The sequence below is a fragment of the Dermacentor albipictus genome, chromosome 8, assembly GCF_038994185.2.
Source record: "Dermacentor albipictus isolate Rhodes 1998 colony chromosome 8, USDA_Dalb.pri_finalv2, whole genome shotgun sequence".
NCBI classification, from domain to species: domain Eukaryota; kingdom Metazoa; phylum Arthropoda; class Arachnida; order Ixodida; family Ixodidae; genus Dermacentor; species Dermacentor albipictus.
In genome coordinates, this window is record NC_091828.1 from 111,078,730 (window position 1) to 111,101,145 (window position 22,416).

Here is a 22,416-nt window from a genome sequence, read left to right on the forward strand (position 1 = left end):
CCTCATAAGCCTATAATTTTTCTTTGTGATCAATTTAGTCGATACTAACCATCAGTGTCACCATCGCCGAAGAGCAGACAACGGCACATCTGCGGAGGACGCCACTCACGGCCATAGTGGGTAGACAGAGGGCGCACCAGTCGACGTGCATGGCTATGCCGCCACGTTGTGGTCATTCATGCACTTGACCCCTGCACAGGATCCAGGCAAAGGAAACAGTGTCATCCAGCAGAGTGTAGCCTGAAGCTGTAAACTGTAAGTACAAAGAATTCAGCACAAGGAATTTGGCGAAGTTTCGCACAAAGAACACCGCGGAGAAATATAGCCTTGGTAAGCCATTCAGGAAACATCGAAATATTGAGCTGTATAAGTATTTCTGAAAACGTCGTCCTGGTCATTTTTCCTTTCGCAATTTCACCGTACTGCGAAAAGAAAGACTGAGACACAAACAGCTCTAGTAATTCATACGCATGAGAGAAGCCAGAGGAAAGACAATGGCGTGCATACCGTGTCACCAAACGCAGGTGCCATGACCACTTCAACTTTCACACGTCGAGGGTATGTGTAAGCAGCCTCGCTGTGTGCACTGTTACTCTCTCCATTCTCAAATCGAAATTCTTCACTCGTGTTGTAAATAAATCGCTCAAGTTTATTTTGCGATAAGCAACATCTCGTTCCCGTCCCGGTCTGCCAACGCACATTGCTCATGGTACTCGGCCACCTACGACATAGCGACATCGGACGACAAGCAAATGATGCGATTAACGAGAGTCGGAACGAGAGGCATTCACCGCGAAAGATTGCAAGGCATTCGCAACTGCCCACTTGGTCTCAAAACAAGTATGAAGCAGTAAAACACGTTGTGGAGCTAGTTGGTGCATAGCTTTCAATAGAAGCGCCTTGTCCTGTCTGGTTTTCTTCTTGTGTGCTGTAATTTTTTGGCGCTTATTCTATTGAAAGTATGAAGCAATATCTAATCCTCATGTCCGACTTCCGTCAAGCGCGAAAACGTTCAGCTTTCACTGCACTTTTCGTTATCAGGGAGCGCCGGTTTCTGACGTATACGGTTGCTTATTCCGAAGATGAAGAGACGTACCGAGCTCATGGCGTGTTGCTGAGAAGGCCCACAAGGCGCCCGTGGTATGGCGCGCCACGAAGGTGCTATGTCTTGGCAAACAGGTCGCCAGCAAGTAGATAGACCAGCAGCTCTTCGAGTGAGCAGCTAGATCCTGCATTTATTAGAGCGGAATCGCGTTGTAGCAGAGCTTAATTCATGCTATGACCAAGACAAATGATGGCCGCTTAGCAACACCAACGCCTGCCGACTGTCTGCTTAGGACAAAACCTGCTGGAATACGAAGAGTTCCTGAGTCCGACTATTTTACATTTTTAGTGAATTAGTCGCATCGGTTTTATGAGCGCTTTCTGCAAAACACAAGTGACGCAGTCGGGGGCCCACTTTTTCTTTTATTTTTTCTTCTTCCTTGCGCCAATGGCTATCCTGCCACATGTAAATTTTGGTGGCTTCTTGGACCAGTGCGTATTTGACGGTTACTGAGAGCCATTACACCGTTCATGGCCACTGATGATCCTGGCAAAGTATTTATTTCTATTTCATGCAGTGTTATCTTAAAAGGAATGTGCTGCTGTAAATGTTTGTTTTCAGTAAGAAATAGTTCAATGTTTCCCTAGCGCGCGAGACTTCGAGCTCCCCCAAGGTGTTAGACGCACCCTTGAGCGTGACAGTTTGTTCCCTGGGTAACATCCTAATAATTGAGGTAAGAAGTTGCAGAAAACAGCAGGCTCAACTTGCAGCTGCGCTGAGAGATGGTGTAATTGAATCCTCTGCATGGAAGTGCTCTCTCGGCTGTCACTTGGGGTTACCACTCCTCAAAACTTGAGATGCTCTTCTGCGACACCAACTAAACGCCTACAGAAGTCACAAGGCTGTCGTCCTTGCGCTTTTGTCGAGTAATGTTCGTAAACTCTATAAACACAACCCTAGAAAAAGCGGTAGATTTATGGCTATACACAATTTAGATTTGAATTCAATGTCGTGAAAGTTGGTCTAACGTTGGGACACAAAGCAGGCAAGTGAGAATAGACCTAAGCCCCAGCAAGTAGAAACCTCCCAAATATATATCCCCCCCCCCCCAGAAAATGATCGCAAAATTTTTGTGGAAGCGATTTGAGCTTGCCACTGGTAGAACCACCACAGATATTCGACCGAACATTGTGCACGTGTAGTATCTATAATAAAGGAGCACGGAATGCAAGCGTGACTCAGAGGGTAACAACAGTAACAACATTTAGTAGTAATGACGTGTATGAGTAACGACGTCTATGAGTAACGAAATCGATGAGTAAGAAATCTATGAGTGACGACGTCTATGAGTAACGAAATCCATGAGTAATGAAGTCGATGGATAAGAAACTACAAGTAACGGTATCTATGAGTAACTAAATCTTTGTGTAACGAAATCTACGAGCACCGAAATCTATGCGGACTTGTTTGTTCACTAAGATCAATCGCGTCGATTGCGATGAGTGCTGTGCCGCTAACGCTACACACATAACAGGACAGCACCCCAGTGAAGAGAAAACGAAATAATGTAATGTTGAATCTTCAAGCAAATTAACGGATGCTTGGAAAGGCAATATATGGAGTAACACTGAATTGAGCCCACAGGCAGCTATATGTCGCATAACCCAAAATATCTGCATCTGCTCCACCATGACGCCATCGTTTATTTCGCGCTAATTTAGCTTATATTAGTTTTGAAACCGCGTATAGTTTCCACAGTGCATGCAGGTGTTGACCACGTGTATTTGCATATTGCTTGTGTAATACGGATGCACGCATATATTCTGCTTTCAAGATAAATGCATGCATAAATCTAAAGGAATCTGCCTGGAAGCTTTTGCAGAAATCAGCCGCTTTTCTCCTGCATGTCTAATGCACATTTCTAGAAATTCCAAGTAATGTATGAGTTGTATTCACCTAGTTCTATATATATGCAAAAGTGGTGCGTGAAAACGTCAGGGGCAACTTTAAAGGAATTCTGCGATCGATTTCTACGCGAAATGGTAAATACATTTTAAGGAATACAACAGTTTCGACGTCCCTTCCTACTTCCGTCGATTTCTATAACATCAACAGACAAAGGAGACGTCCATAAAACTTTCCAAACACAGAATGAAGATTTCCAGGCAGAGCATTCGCTTATTTCCAACTCACATGTCTATGAACACTAAAATTTCTATGCATATTTCTATTTCGTCAATGCCTGTAGCTACAGAGGGAAACCCGGCCCCACCACGGTTAGTCCTGGTGCAGTGCAGATGACCGCTGCACCAAGCACGCTAGGACGACTTGTCCGATTTCCTCTCAGTTACAGAGCAAAGTAGGACAGAAATTATTTTCGCATTCGAGTTTGTCTCCGGTAACGACGAGACGCCTTTCCTGAGAGCAGACCACCGTCTTTCATGCCCAGTATCAAAACGTTTATTTAAAAGAAAAAAAATGCGGAAAGCGAGTGGGTGGAGCCCTTAGTCCAGGGCCCCACTGGCTTGAGCGGTCCGCCGTCCCAGCTACGCTCTTCGTTCATTCTGCCGGTTACGCATGCATGACAGGTAGGCGCGTCATACATGCGTAGATGCTGCCGCACAGATCGTACGCGTCGAAGCACGGCAAGAACATAAGAGATCTACAGACAAAATACAGGTGCTCTGACTGCCTGAAAAAAAAAAATGACACAATGTCTACCAAGACGAAAATGCGAGCCAAATGGACGCGTGCGAGCACGAGCTTTGACGGCCCAGCAAACGTGCGTGCAGTTTGGCCTTTAAGCAGAGTCGGAGCCCGACACCCCACGTAGAAATGGAACTTAAGAGCCTTGTATGCCGATTGTAACACGGGCGACCTTGACACAAGCGCGGTCATCGCGAAACGCATTTAGCGCAGTTAACCAGCAGATGAAACGTCCGTTAGACCGCTAACCCCGGCTGACTGAAAACCGAGCTTGGCTTATTCTAGGTTTAGGTTAACCAACGTTCGACAAGCGGTCAAGATGACGGATAAGATGACGGAGTGCAGTGTGGGTCTGAGGAAGGTCAACGAAGAACGGGCAAATTGTCATGTTGGGACTTATGGAGAGCGTGGTAACCATTTTAGAATATGGCTCCTCTGTGCTGAAATACTCGGATGCACTTATCAACCCAGAGAAGACGCAAGCGCAATGGCACTCTTGCGGCCAACGAAGGGTCACACAAGGGAAATCAAAGGTGGCTGAACCTCGACAATGTGAGCGAGCGTTGCCGGTTGCTGCCTGAGCTAAACCAACTACGCGCGAGAAATAGTTAAGAAAACCTCCACGCCGAATTATACTGTCAAAAACACGCACTGGTTAGTGGACACTGTATCAATTTGCTGCAGCACTCTCAGAAACGCGAGCTGCGTCGCTATCGCCTGGCGAATACGCCGAAGCTTCAGACGAATATTCAGGCGTTCCTGCTCTTCACGCCATGCTCGTTTCGTGCCAAACTAGCTTTAAATTTTTGCGACATTACCTTGCAACTCCAGTGGAACTTTGGAATTGCGTCTCATCGCCGCCGTGAACCGTGATTGGGAATGGAATGGAAGCTTCGGAATACTGTGGTTGGCGCTAAACTTCGTTAAAAGAGACACCACCGTTAAGTTTAACCGCGGTAAGCGGCACTCGAGTGAAAAGGCCATTAGTCATGCGCCAAGGACTTCTACAGAATTACGTGGGTTACCCTTCTATGCTTTCAGATGTATGCTTACACTGACAGGCAGAACTGTCACTAGGTGTGGCAATCAATTTGGACGGAACGTATATTGGAGGTGCTCGATACTATATATGTCTATTCGCGAAATCTAAATGTGCCTTTCCCGCACGTTCGACTCGATAACCAAGACTAATACTTTACGCAATTTCACTTCGCCTTCCTGTCTTTAGAAATCAGCACTTAACTTCAGTTGCTTGATTAGAGCTGCCTATACAACACACCTCCAAATCCATTATATTCTTAATTATTCAACTTAAAACAAAGACACATGACGCCATAACTACCAAGCGGGTCGCGCAGACGACACCACATATACGACGCCTTATGCGTTAACTCTAGCGTCAACTATCAAACGACTCCGGCTGCGTCGCAAGTACATCTCTTCGAGAAATACGGCAGTCACAGCGGCTGCAGAAAAGCCACGTACTTTCCTTCCCTCTTGGAAAACGATATACCGCGAACCTCCTGAAATACAGCCGCTTCCAAGGTTACGCGGGAGAGATATGCCAAGAGAAACCCTCACCGTGTGTACGATCAGCCGTCAGCCAGTGACGTTCTCGGTACCCGTCGAAGTGGTGCAAGCTTCGTCGCATGCCAGTCCCCCTTCTCGCAAGCGAACTGTCGTAGGGGATAAGTAGTCGGAACTCCATACCCTGCTCCGATTTCACCTGTAACCGGGAACGGCCAACGCCGCAAGCGTGTTAAGGGCCACCGGTTAAAAGGCCGCGTCCATACTCGTTGGATCGGCCGCTAAGGGGCCCGAGTGAGCGGACGCGTTTATTATCGGCTCCGCCAATTTCTGGTTCCTGTGCCCAGCTAAGTCCTTTCTAGGACCCACCAAGGCCCTCAACGGATCCTGGAAGGTTCACGGACCCCAAACGCTACCATCTTTTGGATGTGTCCAATGACCTCGGTGAGCTACCTGATGAAAATGTCTCTGGCAGCCACGCCGCTGCGCTAAGCCTCGCCTTGTCGAGGCGAGCCTCGCCGGTGCGCCGCGTTCCTCACTCCCCAACAGCCATGGAGGAGCCCGTGGATGGAGAGACCTCGAACCCGTCGGACTGCCACCCTGGTGAGTGGAAAACTGTGCTCCATGCATACCGTAATCGGACCACGGATTCGAATTCGCCCCCAAAACACCCGGTATCGGCCACCGTTCAACCTAAACCAAGCGCCAGCAACGCCGGCGCGCCACCGGACGCTGCATCTGGGAACAAACGAAGCGCGTTCAAGGAGACGCCACAGCTCCTACGCATGACGCGCGTCGTCGTCCATAGAAGCAAGCAACTCGCCGCACTGCCGGCGGGTACCATCAGAGTAGTCTTTCGCCCGCGAGGCGGCCTCTCCCTGGAGAAGATCCCGGCTCCCAGTATCCTGCAGGCACTTCACTCGACCCTCAGCTGCTCAGTGATAGGCGAGTTGCACATAAGGATCCATCCAACTAACAACACCTTTACAGTGGCGACGGTAGCGGAGGCAACAGCTCTCGCTTTGGTCAAAATCCAGCAAATTACCTTAGATGGACTACAATACCCGGTAGCCGCGTACATCGCGGCCCCTCCAGCGGCAGTCAAGGGCGTCATTTCCCGGGCCTACTGGAACGAGACACCAGAACAAATCCTAACTGACTTACAATACAGAAACCCGGACGCTAACATTATAGCGGCCCGACGCATGAGTAAAACAACGTCCATCTTAATAACTTTTGCCTCAGGTCCCGTGCCTCACACAATTAAATATATGTGTGTGGTACACCGCTGCACCAAATACCAGGGAAGCCCCGATGCCTGCACAAACTGCAGGAAGCCTGGACACAGGTACGACGTGTGCCCTCTCCCGAAGGCTGGACTGTGCCCGCGGTGTGGCGAGAAGCACACCCCTCAAGAGACCCCATGCACGCCAAGCTGCATTATTTGTGGTGGTTCCCACCTTACCGGTACCGGCTCGTGCAAAGCCAGGACCCCTCCACCTCGTAGACAGACCGCGTCGAAACCCAAGCAACCAGTGCCCACGCCAAAGGACTTTCCACCGCTAGTGTCTCATCAAGATCGCCAGCGAGCCTGGACCAAGCCCACCAGTACACCCCAAACCTCACAGCGGGAGGAAGAGATAGCTCTCCTGCGGGAAGAGGTAAGGCATCTTAGGGCAGCCATTAATTCCATCCCTCCTACCGTTTCTCCAACCACTCCTTCACCAACACCCCAAATCTCTTCACCTACACCCCAACCCTCCACACCCCCTCCACAAAAGAAACGCAGATCAGAAGACATTCCAGACATGGATTCTAAATTACAAAAATTTGCCCAACAGCTCGAAGCCAGTATTCTGGCTCAGACTCAAAATTACATTGAAGCCGCCATCACTAAGCTTACAGAAACTATTATCAGTCAGGTAACCTCTACTATTCTACAACAAATTCCACAAATAATTGCTGGAATGCCTTCACATATCCCAGCTAGCAACCCCACAGCTGCTCCCATCCTCCGCCCCCCCCCACCCTTCAGCATGGCCCAGTTGACGGGCAATAATCTCCAATTAAGCATCCTACAATGGAACTGCAGGGGGTTTCGTCGCAAACGAGACCCCCTGCAGCAGCTCCTCTCTGCTTCCTCCACACCCCCTGATATAGTAGCACTTCAGGATGCTGGCACAAATTTATCGCTGCCAGGATACGCTCTGGTACCCTCCGACACCACTCCAAGCCCCAGGGTTACGACGTATCTCCAACATTTCGTACCATACACTTGTCATGTACTAACCTCGCCGGTAGCTCACACATTCATAGAATTAATCCCCTCCACTCACAGATCTCAACCCCTCTTCATCCTCAACTGTTACCTCCTCCCGAGGCAACCGGTCTCAGATTTAATCTCTCTAATTAAAGCCGCCTCCAACGCTGCAAAAAAGGACCCCCTCATTATATTAGGGGATTTCAACTGCGCACATGTAGACTGGGGGTACACACGCACTAACAAGAGAGGAGCGGAATTGCACAACACCCTTCAGATGCACGGCCTGTCCATATATAATGATCTGAGCACACCTACAAGAATCGGCAATAGTGTCACTGCCGACACAAGCCCAGATCTTACTTTTGGTCGCAACCTTCCCACACCAGTGTGGACAAACTCAAATGAGGCCCTGGGCAGTGATCATTATATCATAACTATACAGCTTGATTTCGCCATAAAAGCTAAAGCCTACCGTGTCAGGATTACCAGCTGGGATAATCTTCGGAAGCACAGAGAGGCCAAAACATTAGAATCCCCCTTTAACCTCCACACATGGATGACAGAGCTGAAACAGGATGTCCAGGCATTCACGCAAACATTAGATGCCACCCCCGAGACTCCCGTTGCACACAGTCGCTTAGCGCACCTACTACAAGCTCAAAGCAGTATCCTCACACGCTGGAAAACCCAGAAGCAAAATCGGAAACTTAAGCTAAAATTAGCGCAACTACAGAAACAAATAGAAGAACACAGTGCCGCACTCAGTAAATCTAACTGGCACCAATTATGTGACGGATTACGAGGTAATCTCTCCTCCACCAGGGCCTGGCATCTTTTGCGACATATGATAGACCCCACTCAAACTAAAAAGCAAACTCGGCTCACACTAAAAAGACTTACCCATAAACATCGCCAAAATCATCAAGCACTGTTACGCCAACTCCAATCAACTTATACCACTGTGGGCCAAGCTGTATCATATCCCGACTATGTAGGCCCCGATCAACCCTCCCTCGACGCCCCCATTATGGAGGTTGAAGTCAGAGCAGCCCTTATCAAGCTCCGAAACTCAACCCCTGGGGAGGACCAAATCACAAATGTCATGCTCAGAAATTTAGATGACCGTTCAATTTCCCTTCTCACCGACTACTTCAATGAGTGCTGGGAAATGGGGGTGCTACCTGCTGAATGGAAGCACGGGAAAATAATATTCATCCCTAAACCAAACAAGCCCATTAACGCCCAAAACCTCCGTCCCATTTCGCTGACTTCGTGCTTGGGCAAACTGTTTGAGCATGTCATCCTCACCCGTCTCACGCAACACATGGAATCCCATGGACTATATCCCCATACTATGGTAGGATTTCGATCCCACCTCTCGGCACAGGACGCCCTACTGCAGATTTCACACGCTATCCTCAATGACATGTTACATCACACCAGAGCAATCCTGGCAGTCGACCTCACCAAAGCATTCGACAAAGTTACACACAGCGCCATCCTGCAGGGCATCCAAGAGCTGCATTTGGGGCCTAAGACCTACAACTATATCCGGGCCTTCTTAAACGGTCGCACAGCCTCACTGCATATAGATGATATACAAACCCCCCACTTCACGCTTGGTAACATTGGTACCCCGCAAGGGGCGGTGTTATCTCCCTTCCTCTTCAACCTCACCCTCATCCCCCTGGCCAAGGCTCTCAGCCGCATCCCGCACTTAGGACACACACTTTACGCGGATGATATAACGGTCTGGACCACATACGGCTCGGATGGCGACATAGAATCGACCCTTCAGGAAGCCGCTACAACTATCGCTACTCACGCGGCAAACATTGGGCTTGAATGCTCCCCCACAAAGTCAGCACTCCTCATAATCCGCCCGCGGCGCGTCCCTACCTCCCCCATCACTATCTACCTGCATGACACTCCCATACCGCAAACACCTACCCTCCGCATTCTTGGCCTGCATTTACAGGACACGGGGAAAAAGAACCTTACCCTGAAAGCACTAAAACAGTCCACTTCCTCAGTCATCCATCTTCTTAGAAGGGTTTCACATTCACGAGCCGGTCTAGACGAAGCAGATAATCTGAAGGTGCTGCATGCCTTTGTGCTTAGCCGCATTCTTTACGCCACTCCTTACCTGAACCTCTCCTGTTCGGATAAAGACAAGATCAATGCTCTTATCCGCATGGCTACCAAAGCAGCGCTAAACTTACCAAAGAGCACTAGCACGGACAGACTCTTAAAATTAGGAATGCACAACACTATACAAGAACTTATAGATGCACATCGCTACACACAGTACCTTCGTCTGGCTGGCACGGAAACTGGACGATATATACTGGATTCTCTGGGAATTCGCATACCGGCACACACGACAGACTTCATCTCTCTCCCTCGAGCCATACACTCCGCGCTTATCCTGAAACCCCTTCCTAAGAATGTCCACCCTGAATACCACCAATCCCGCCGAGTCGCGCGGGCCAAAGCTCTCCATAAAGAATATGGCACTTTAAAGGATGTGCGCTGGGTGGACGCCGCGTGTGGTACAGACCGTTCAGTAGCTGTGGCTTATCATCCAGAAGCCCCCCCATTTACCCATTTGATAGACCCACCTTGTACCCCGGAAGAAGCAGAAGAAGCAGCTATAGCAATAGCCATTGCCCAAACCAATGCGGCTTATATACTAAGCGATTCCAAAACAGCCATTCTTAACTTCGCCCGCGGACGCGTCCATCCCCCGCGTGGCAGATATTGAGAATGTGCACCCTAAATCCCGATAGGTGTATTGAGCTCGTGTGGGTTCCGGCTCACTCTGGCAATCCCGGAAATGAGGCCGCCGATAACATAGCCCGAGGACTTATTTGCCGGGCAAATGGCGACCCCAGCCGGGATTTCTCGAGGGAGCGGGCACACACGTTCTCAGAACTAACTCAACAAGCACGCCTTGCCCGTCGACTCTATCCCCCTCCCCACCCCCGCCTATCCCACTCCCAACAAATCCTCTGGAGGCGACTCCAGACGCGAACTCTTCCTACCCCTCAGCTTCTATCCCACTTCCGCCATGTTTCCCCAGAGTGCACTCTCTGCGGAGAATCGCACGCCACCCTTGACCACATCCTCTTCGGCTGCCCTGCCGATCCTCCCCCGCACGGACAGCCCGCCATCGGTACATGGGAGGAATGGGAGGCCCTCCTTGCGTCGCAGGACCCGGACGCGCAACTTCGCTGTGTGAACCGGGGTGCCAGTGCCATGGCCCTACGTGGCCTGGACACATGCGCGTAATGTGAGGGCTGTGCGGTGGCCCTGAGACCTTGTACGGTCCAAACTCACTTGCTTAATAAAGTTTTCCATCCATCCATCCATACTCGTTCGATCGACACGTCAGAAGAACGCTGGCAGGTTGGGCGCTCGAGGCGAGCACGAGCACATGGCGCGAGCCCCGCAGGCCACTGGAGCCCGCACCCAGCGCGTGGCGGTTCAGAAGGTCTCCCAAGACGCGCAGTGGGCAGCGCGAAAGACGACGAAGTCAAATGGACGCGCGAGAGCACGCACACCATCCCATGTATCGGCTCTGTCGGAGCCCGAAGGCTGGTCGCAGCGTTTCCTGGCTTGCGCTGCTGGCGTGAGCGTTGAAAGCACGCACAAGAGCGGCCGTGCGTGTATACCCGACCTTGCGCCATTGGTCTGAGCTGAACGGATAGGGATCAAGCTAAATACTTTCCAGTGTGTCCACAGCTCCCTGCGCTGCGAAGCCTGCTGGAGTTTACAAGTTCCACGGGAATAGACACCCTATAAGCGCCCGCTACAACGCTGGCAACTTTACTGAGGACTGCCACCTGTCGCGCATAGTGGAGTCTATTAGGCCACATCCTCCCTCTTTCTTTATCATCTTTCACTACCCATTCCCTCTCCCCTGATGACGCTTCGCCGTGCTCCCTGACGGGTTTCAAAACCAAGCGTCCTTCCTTTCCTTAAATCACTATCACTATACAATGCTCACCACCCCAGCGTTTCGCGGACGCTTTCAGAGCGTTGCTGATTTTCTCTCAATCGCTTTCAATGCCTCGCCTTCGGGTCCAAAACTGCCTCCTATCGTTTCTTCTCGGCTTCTATTCCCGCTGTAACGATGGTGCTGTGGTGGGTCAGGCGGCTCATCAAGCACAGAAAGTGGACACAGGCCTTAGCGCGCTGAATATTCCCGCGAGCTCTGGAAAAGCAGAACTGTCGAACCGCGCACGTCCTCGAAGCAACGTTCCTCTGTGGAACACGACGCGCATCACAGTCGAGCACCGAGACGTGAACGCAGAATGCAAAAGTGTTTTGCAACGCGGCATAAGCATCGCGAGACGCTAGAAACATATTTCTAAATAATTACGAGCACCGTTTACACCGCGTTACCACCGGTCCTACTTCGCATCGGCCCAGCGACGAAAGGTGTAACGAGCCACAAGGTGACTTCATAAACACGTGAAACATGTGTTCATGAATTTTCATGTTAAGCTGTGCTGCGCTTAGCTCCTGGGGCGCTGCTCTCGAACGATCTGTTTGCAAGACATTTTCACTTTCGCGAGATTTCGCTACACTGGAGGAAGACGCGTTGCGTGTCCGAGGCGACGTAGTTTTCTCACAGTGCTGACTGTAGTAAAACAGCGTAATTCGAGCGCTGTACCTCGCAGAAAACGAAGGCGTGTCCGACAGGGCGTTCTCGTTAAATATTGTCCTCTAAAAGCGATATATAGTACTAAAATATCGCCGTTGGTTATCTGTCTCTCATGCAAAGTCCCGTTCACTACTGCTAACTCAGCTTCAATTGTTGTAAAAATAATGAGCGTAGGCAAACTGGCCATGCGTTCTCACCTCCTCCGTATTAAAATTTCGAGGGCCTGTTACATCTCGGTTAATATAACATTGCTGCCGCCCATTTTTTCCTCGAAATTGGAGCACAAGAGCTCAGGCCCACATAACCACCCTTGAGACGATTTGCACAGCAGCCATTCGCCCGATTCAGTAAGAGGCCCTCTTCGATTATTACACTTCTTTGTCAGTCCCGGACTGCCCGAGACGGATAATTCAGTCACGTGGTTGATTCTGCCAAGAGAAAACAATGCTTCACTAATTGCACTGGAGAGAGCTGGAGAGAACACTGGAACTCTATGCACACACAATTTTGCACGTCACTAGGCATAAAACCCTTGCACCATGCTTTCTACAGAGCTGAACTAAATAATGCCATCCAAAAAAAAAAGGTGGAACGAAGGTGCACCAGATAAGAGGCCAAAGGATAAGAGTACAAACCAAAGACTACAAATCTGTTGCCTTTTAAACTACTGAGAAGGTGGAACTTAGCCATTTTCTCGAAACGTTTTCTTTTTGTCTTTCTCCCCCCAGTTTTGGAGCTAGTATCTTAGTTACTGTGGGGTCTAGTTTGACTCCGCTTTCTTTGCCATCTCCATTAGAGTACAGTGCCAGGTCGTGCCGTGCTTCCTTTTCATCTCTCTCTTTTATGCGAAGCATATTACGAGAGCTCAACCCAGCTCCTCAGGCGCGGCGGTGTCGCCATGAAACCACGTGACACCGTGACGTCACGACAGAGGAGAAGTGGCTTTGGCTCAACTCTTGCAAGACGGGCTGGGTGGGAATCGAACCAGGGTCTCCGGAGTGTGGGACGGAGACGCTACCACTGAGCCACGAGTATGACGCTTCAAAGCGGTACAAAAGCGCCTCTAGTGAATGCGGTGTTGCCTTAGAAACGAGCTGTTTCTAAGGCGTGCGTCTCTTGCTCAGGCGCACATTTCGTTGCCGCGCCGAACGCTGCTTTGCTCGACGCTCACCGCGTCCAATGCGGGGCGCGTAGTCGCTGCCCTGTAGACCATTGCCTTACACCCCTTGGCGGGTCGACGGGAACGCTGTCGCGTTCCACTCTTGAAGGCGAAGCAGTAATGCATGAGTTGTTTCTTCGTCTAGCCGAACCAAATATAGCCAAGCAACAGCAGTTCACCAGGCTAAACAGTGGTTCAACAACTAAAATAAAGGCTAGTATGCTTCGCATCCTGGGCTTAACCTTACCTAAGCCACAGCCATTTTTTCTAAATCTATGATGTGGCTATTCGTTGACTCAAAAATTGTGCTTCATGTGAAAGTAACACAAAAAAATTGCAATACCAAAATTTTTCCTGCCGCAGAAATAAAACCAAGAAAATCACTACCTTGAGCACGCATTTAAATATGCTGTGTACCCTCAACGAGCTTTCGACTGCACTTTTAAGCACTCAGGACTTCCGGAAAAAGTAAGATTCTGAAAAAAATTATCCCATAACACCACCTCAAAATATTGTGGAAGCATCGGGGAAACAATGTTAATATTTGTGCCAGTTTTCATCGAAATCCATGAAGAAATAAGGCATTCGATAGCCACGTCCAACCTTAAAGCACAGCAGTACTGTGCAGCAATAGAATCAACCACAAGATTTTACGCAGCGCGAGATCCGAGGAAATGCTGAATATCTGCGCACCCTCATCACGCAGCTCCGAATTCGCATTCACAGCCTCTGCCAGTTTGTGTGAACATTGTGATGTTCGCTTTTACTGACTACTGTTACAGGCTTCTCGGAAATTGGGTAAAACTTTTGTGGTTGACTGCGCCATAGAGTCAAGGTATTGAAGGTCTCAACGTGACCGCTACCGGTACCGGCTGCCATGACGGCACATCCGCGTGGTTTTCTCGGCTCCCGTAATGTTTACCGTCAACGATCCCACTGTATACGCCGCGCTTGCATTAACAAAATGGCGACAGCGGTATTTACGTGAATGCGAAAGAATGCGACAGTGGCGCATCACATTTCCTAGCGCATCAAGAGTAATGCGATGCACCAGGGTTTGCATGCGTGCGCGTTACCCGTGGTGCGATGGTGGCGGCGCACGGTGTCGCACATCGAAGGCAAAGCAGTGCTTCCGGTGCTTACTGGGGCAAGCCGGTGCGCGGTCCGGTGAGAACAGCAAATCCGCAACAAACTCTTTTCTCCATTATTCCCGTGCGATGGGATCACGTGTACATGCACTGCGAACGTCGACTTACTCCTCAATCCAGACCTGTCCGGCGCATTAATGTTACGCAATATCGTAGCACCTCATTTCTGTAGATGCGATGCTCTAGGAAGTTGATCTGACGCGATGCGATGCTCCACTTGTCGCATTCACATAAACGGGGCTATTGCCCAAGCTGCCTGCTGCGCGATCCTAATTTACCCGCGTTTCTTGTTCTTGGTCAGGAGCAAAAAAGTAAATGGCTAAATTACCTTAGTCTCACTTACCGCTGAGGACAAACTAGAAACAGTGTTTGTCGCAATTATAGAGATAGGCTGTTTTAACACTGCTAGGCCTAGAGAGGTCACTGAGGCAGTGAAGGGTTCATTTACACAGAGCAGTACTTCAATTCGCGATACCTCGCAATACATACTGGGTATTTAACCGGCTTACATAGCGAAGACGCCAGAACGCATAATCCATATAAACTGCGAACACAACTACAACAAAACACGTATTCGCAAACAAACAGGCAAATATTTAAACAGATATATGCAGCGCGGGTTTTTTGCATGTGTTCTTGCGTCCTCGTTTATTTGCGCCGGCTAAACTCGCTCTATGCCCATTTTTCCCTAACAGGTGGCGCCACGTGACTGCAGTGTAGGGGGCATGCATGCTCTGAAGGAAAGCATTCAGTCACCTTAGTGCAGTGTTGACAGACGCTAAATGCTGTGATGCCATCTATTACATAAAAATCGACAAGCATTTCCGCGTCCATGCCGTTCCTCTGGGCATCAGAAGATAACACTGTTAGTGGGTGTACAGTCCGAAGCCTTGCGCTTGTGGTATGTGAGAGACGTTTTTTATGAACTTACCGAGACGGCTGGAAAAGTGCATTGCACACCGCCGAGAAAAAGGTATTTGTAGAAGATGCAGGAAAGGTGCCATTTGGGCGTCCAATACAGAACGGTGCATAAACCCCGAGAACGAGTGGCATTGACCTGAAAAGAAAAAAGTATGCTTGCTTATTATGCGTTAAGTTACGAATCTGTCTAGTCGTTCGGGAAGATTACAAGCAATTTCAAGCAAGAAGTGTCCACATTTAAATATCGTGACATCACACAAAGCGAAAACAGGAGGACGCTAGCTAGTAATTACTCTTACGTAATCCAGTGACAGCGAAGCAGGGGTTTTCAATTTCATGAGGTCGCAAGCAGCTAGCGACTGGATAATCTCCCATTTCTGCATACCTTTAGGGTTACGAGGACACACCCAACGATAATCCTCAGGTTTCTGGCTTTTTTAAGTTTACTTGCCGACCTCAGCAATCCCGGCATGGCACAAGAGCAACTCATGCCGGTTCGAGTCCTTTTCGGGGTAGACCTACCATTAACGCTACCTGTGTTCGCGTGAAATAATTGAAGCGTATCGCGCACGATGTGGGCCGTCTGAGAACGCAATGTTCTCTTTCTGCACTCGCACACTGGGTGGCTCGATTTTATTTTTCTCATTAAAACACATACTTTAAACATCACATTTAATGTATACTGAACCTTACTTAAGCACACACTGCGAGAAATCCGGTTATCCGAAATTAGGTACGACCTCATACGGCACTGCTTATCTCGCATTCTAAAGAACTGTGCGCCTCAATGAAGTTTTGCGTGACGAGGTTATCTCAGCATTTTACTATGCACGCAATGACACATGCCTACAAGATGAAGAGCACCAGCTGGATTCTTAGCGTGTCCACAGAGACCGGCAATGCATCTGGAGGGCGTCGACACAAATTTAGGCTTAGCACGACGTTGGTCGAGGGATCGACTAGAATGTCCTATAACGATGACAAACATCGGAAGTGCGTTGTGAATGAAGTTTGCATAATCAAGATACCAGGGCACGAAACCTACAACGCATGTGCACATGCGACAACACCACAAGCCAGATAGGCAAAGTAACCTAAAAATGAAAAACACGAAAAGAAAGAGGCAGCATAATTCAAGTTAAACATAAGGTATGCATAGGTATAACAGTAAATAAACAAACAAGATATTCAGAGCGACGAAAGAAGTGCGTCAGTCCGAAGGAAGTGTCACGTTAATACAGTGTAGCTCGAGAACCCCATGGCTGGCTTATAATCGTCAGCAAGTATTTTGGTTATATTACTAAAACCTTAAGGAATTCTTTCGAAAAGTTAAACCGGTAACCAAAAGACAGCATCTATACTTTCCTAACAGTTTACTTTAGATAACATAGGTTGGTAGGTTGGATATTTAAAAAAATCTTGCACTTTGAACATACTTCAGGTATGCTCAGGTAGAAGAAAGGCCAACAGGGGAACATACGATCACGCTGCACGCAACCAATCATCCCAGCCGGTGTGCTTTGTGCATCTCCGCCACTGGAATAACCTGCGTAAAAAGGACGACAATGAAGTGTGTGGCCTATTTATACCATGCAGCACTGTTTAGTGCCATTGACATCACCGGTAGAATTGGCGCTGCTCGGTTGGACACACTGCCTCTATCGCTATTTAAGTCACCATGGTAGAGATAGACACTGCGCGAGTTTGAGTAAACTTGAATAAACACTAGTGCATTCGAAAGCTCTAGTACTGCATGCACTATTCCAAGCTAGTTCATGCACATGCACTAGCTTGGAATAGTGCAGGCTGTGTAGCTGTGTAGTGTGCGAACTCATGTACTAGCATGAGTTCGCACAGCTACAAGAGCATTCGCCATTTCCGTACTATATAGGCCCCCTAACTGAACAGCAACAGCTAATACCGGCAGCCGCCTCACAATGTGGGCTTGAGTACAACGTAGGGCGACAACACGGTGCGGCCGTTTAATGTTAAAATGTGCACTTTCATAAAGCCTTCCTTCCTGAGAAGACACAGACTTCGCCCCATACATACACGTCCATTCACATGCCAGGAAATGCCGGCATGTGAATGGACGTGTATGTGCCGGAAAATGGGAAAAGCAGTCATGTTTTTTTTAATGACATAGCCTTCCACTCCTAAAGGCGAAGCTTAAGTGTCCTTCAACCTCTTTAGTTAAAGCATTATAGTTCAAGGTTCAATACACCTAAATGGACATTAATGAAATAGGCTATTATCATTATTACTAGGAAAACAATACTCTAATAATAAAACGGTAGCTGCTAATAGCTGCTTGCTATTTGCCGCTGAAGCACCAGTGCCAATACGTCAGCGTCAAGCCGTGAATTTCAAAGTATGTTCCTGCATGGAGGTTTTGATTGGCGCAATATAAGAGTCCTAGAAACTATATACTATGTAACTACATAAACTATATAATACAGAGTCCAGCCTTTGGCTCCTTTATAAATCCCTGGTGTCAATATCGACTAATGTGCAATTTACCGGCGATGAGCAGAGGCTGTCCAAATCACTGACGTCGCAGCAAGTTGTACGGAAATTGCCAAGATAGCGCTGCCGCCGGTGTTTCGTATTGTTGCGACTTTCTTCATCACGCTTTATTTTAAGGAAGGTCAAAGTGGTTCTTGCTTCTGCAGAAAGGTAATACACCAATACAGTTCAAATTAATTCGCTGTTTAGTGTCCCTTTAACCCTTTAAATATACAAGGCTGCCTTTCACCAGCGTTTGCCTATACACACCAGCGCGTCTCACCTACTTCGAAATTTATTACATATAACAAGTGGTCAACCATAATTATTACCATCATCTCGTATGAAATACTTAATGACCTCATTCCAACATATTAGGTGCAGTTGAGCTTGTTAACAATAACAAATACATACATTAGATATATCAATTCGTTTTTACCTTAAATGCAAACAAGTTATGGCAGAAGAGCCATCTTTTTTCTAGCATATGATTAAGGAATCATCTCCTCAATTAAACAATCGTCGTCACTATCTATGTGTAAGTAGCAAGCGTTCTCTTTCTTTAAAGGGTAGTTTTTAAAAAAAAAAGATAAAGCATTTGTTTCTTGCTCCCCAAAAATATATCTGCTCGATTGCCAAATTCGTTACGTACAGGCTGTTTGCACTTAGGCATATTTAAAACATTCTTTGTCAGTTCCTTGATATTCCTTTGAACGCTATTCTATATATTGTCCTATATATGTCTTACTTTAGCGCAATATTTTGTATTCTTTTAATCATTAAAATTGTGTTATACAATTCCCTATTAGACTCATATTACTGTTTTTTTTTTCTTGCGATGCTTTCTTCTACACTGCCGCTAAATGACGTTTCGTTTGTTTTTCGCAGTACCTGATTGTGCGTTGTGCTGTGGGACCTCCTCCAGTATATCCATTTATGTAATTAACTCAATACAGCGCGATTCCGATTCTGGTTAATAACGTAAACTGCACCATCACCAATTCTGAAGGCGGCGTTCCCACCTGCAAAGCTTCTCTGATATTCTAAACCCACGCGTAATTACTACACTGACTCGATGAAGCGAGAACACACACACACTTTCTGAAAGACGAGCGTCGAAATGTCACGATTCAAGCAAATTGTAGCAGGAAGCCCACTCACCCCTGGTGACAGCGGGCAGAGTCCGATGACTGCGTTTCCAATGATGTCGTCACCTTGAAGCACGCGACTGATTTCCACTGCGGATGGATAGTGTCCCTCGCCATTGCCTTGAAATTTCGAGCCTGGCAACGTCGAGGAAGGCCACCTGCACACAGTATTCAGCAAAATATAATGCTAAGCGCACCAAAGCGAAATCTAGCTTGATGACGCACCATTAAAGATGAAGTTGGATAAGTACCATATACGTGAACAACATGAGAGAATTCCCAAACTAAAGCAGTGATATACACCTTCGTAAAGATGAGAAAACGTCACTCCGTCATGGCTCGGAATGTGTCACTGAGATTTACCACTCGTTAAATCATAACATTGTGCGTGCGGATGAAGATATATCCTCCTGAAATTCATTATACACTGCGTAGACATAACCGCTGTTAAAGATAGTTCTTAACACTGACTAGCACTTTATGAACTTCAAAACACACTTTTTGTCTATGTTGAACTGATGGATGTTAGAAGCACCATCTTCATGCACATGGGCTGCACATGGGGAACGTAAGAGTACCTTGGGGATCTTTCATACGGTAAAAAATAGCTATTCAATGAATCAACACAGAGACGAAGGTGCATTATTGAATTTAGCTTGCTGTGTTTATGCGCAATCTGTAATTTTGAGTTTTGGGGTGTTTGAAACGCACTTTGTGGTTCCTTTCCGCCGTTTGTTGCGATACAATAGCCAATACCAAATTGGTGCCAATATTCCGCAAGATTGTTGTCAAGATGACTGAGCTATTGAGACAGTTCGTCATGCAGCAGACATATCTGGAGCGAATGCGTTAGGTAGGGTTTGCGTCCACGATCGGTTTCCTGCGAAGCGTACTAGATCCATCTGCCCAATTGTAATATGAGGCATTGTCGCAAAACCCACATTTAGCATGAAATGTAAAGATACCAGCCTGCACGTAAAAAAACCGACTAGATATCGCGAGAATACACTATGTGAAATACGTACTTTTTGCAGTGCTAAAACACGTGCTCAGTGTCATCACCATTATCATGAAGGACGGCGTGCTTCTAACCACAGCAGGAGGAAGGCCTGCCAGATCACCAGACCTTCAATTACTCTTTCCATGCGCAAGCTGGCACATCCTTATGCGCGCAAGCTTCTTAATTTCATAATTGCGCTCATTCCCTAATTGTAATACATTACTGTTTATACACCTTGGTCATTGCACCTTATGTCGGACTTCATTTCTTCTTATTTATTATTACATTGGCTACGCTCGTCACAGGTCACAGAATGCAGGTCACAGAACTGTGAGATCTGTAAATGGCGCAGCGATACAAATACGTTAACTTCCTACTTCTATTTATTTCAATATTACGAACTTTCGGCAATATATATCAAAACTGAATCGCACATAAAGATTCCGCTTCCTGCAACAACTTAAAGTTAGCGTTTTCTCTCAAATACAACAGATTTAATTCAAATTGGTACAACGGTTTATCCCAGCAAAACGTTTGCGTTTTGCATGCATTTGAATAGACGAGAAGAAAGGGACTTAACAGAGGGGCCCGATTTTTGTTAGTCTTATCACAAGAAACCAACACACACTTACACCAAGGACAGCAAAGGGGAAATTACTTGTGCTTAATAAATGAAGTGAAGAAACGATAAATTAATGGAAATTAAAGTGGATGAAGAAAGCCAACACTGAGGTCTGCGAGTGGTGGCGCTGGCTAACACTCCCAGCGTTACATATGGAAACATGAATACCAAAGAAAGTGGATGGGGAAATGGCGCCGCGATAGCTCAATTAGTAGAGTATCACACACGAAATGCCAAGATTGTGAGATCGTTCCCCACCTGCGGCAAGTCATTTTTTCATCCACTTTCAACTACTTTATCGTTTCTTTATTTCATTTATGAAGCACAAGTACCTTCCCCTATGTTTTCCTTGGTGCCAGTGTATGTTGGATTCTTGTGATATGCAATGGAATAGGGGACATTGGAGTTGGGCCCGAACTATGAAAACCTCACAAGTCTATGATTCTTGTTTCTCTGATCAATGTAGTAGATACTAACCATCAGTGTCACCATAGATGCAGCCACAACCATCCCTGACGAGCAGTCAGCGGCACGCGGAGCACGCACTCCACTCATGACCATGATGGGTGGACAGAGGGCGCTTCCATCGACGTGCACGGCAACTCCGCAACACTGTGGTCCCTGATGTACTCGGCCTGTGCACAGGATCCAGGCAAAGGAACTAATGTCACCCAGCCGCGTATATCTTGAAGCTTTAAAGAAATTTTAAGTACAAAGAACTAAGCCCAAGCAAATAATTTAGCGAAGTTTCGCACAAAGAACACCGCGGAAGAATGTAAGGTTAATTGCCTTGGTAAGCCAATGGTATGGCTGTTCAGGCAGCTTCGAATTACTGAGCGGTCCAGGTATTTCTGTAAGCGTCGTTGTTCTCGTACCTATTTTGCAATGTCGTCGTACTGCGGAAACAAATTTAAAAGACACGCTAGTAATTCATATGCATGAGAGAAACCAGAGGAAAGAATGACGTCTATCCCGTGTCACTAACCAGAAGTTCCATGACGACTTTTACTTTCAGATATCGAGAATATATGTAAGCAACCCCACTGCGTGCACTGTTACTCTCTCGATTCTGCTATCAAAACTGATCACTCGTGTTGGAAATAAATCGCTCAAGTTTGTTTTGCGATAAGCAACATCTCGTCTCAGCTTGTTCTCCTGACACCCATGGCTCGTCGTACTCGGCCACCTACAACCTAGCGACGTCAGGCGGCAAGCACAAGATACGATTAACGGTAGTCGGAACGAGAGGCATTCACCAGAAAAATTGCAACTGCCCACTTGGCCTGCAAACAACCATGAAGTCATTTCCAGTGCAATTGTAGTGCATATACATGTGTTGTATACATCTAGTTCTATAAATATGCAAAGGGGTGAGCGAGGACCACAGGGTATTTTTAAAATAGTTCTGCGATCGATTTCCACGCGAGATGGTAAATACATTTAAAGAAATACAATTACTGTGATGTCCCTTCCCATTTCATCGATTTCTATAACATCAACAATGGAAGAAGACGTCCATCAATGTTTTCAGATAGAAGATAAAGGTTCTCAGACAGAGCATTCACTTCTTTGAAGCTCACATATCTATGAACACAGAGATTTCGATGTCTATTTCTATTTCGTCAATGTCTGTAGGTACAAAGGGAAACGTGGTGCTGCCGCGGTTATTCGCGGTGCAGTACATGTCACCGTGGCACCAAGAA

At 47.4% G+C, this 22,416-nt stretch overlaps 1 protein-coding gene across 20 annotated transcripts in view; it reads right to left on the reverse strand.

Moving 5' to 3' along the window:
• LOC135915643 (uncharacterized) overlaps window positions 1-22,416 on the reverse strand; it is a 92,103-nt gene that overhangs the window by 63,854 nt on the left and 5,833 nt on the right. For 18 of the 20 annotated variants that reach the window (XR_011508072.1, XR_011508079.1, XR_011508074.1 and 15 more), the window contains exons 2-7: window positions 21,191-21,348; window positions 19,105-19,249; window positions 16,875-16,984; window positions 15,449-15,574; window positions 1,097-1,229; window positions 50-191 (exon numbers count right to left, since the gene is read on the reverse strand). The gene's annotated coding sequence lies outside the window, so the exon portion shown is untranslated. Of the gene's footprint in view, window positions 1-49; window positions 192-1,096; window positions 1,230-5,332; window positions 5,448-15,448; window positions 15,575-16,874; window positions 16,985-19,104; window positions 19,250-21,190; window positions 21,349-22,416 lie in introns of those variants that run through there. The other 2 variants (XR_011508076.1, XR_011508078.1) reach the window with 2 other exon arrangements.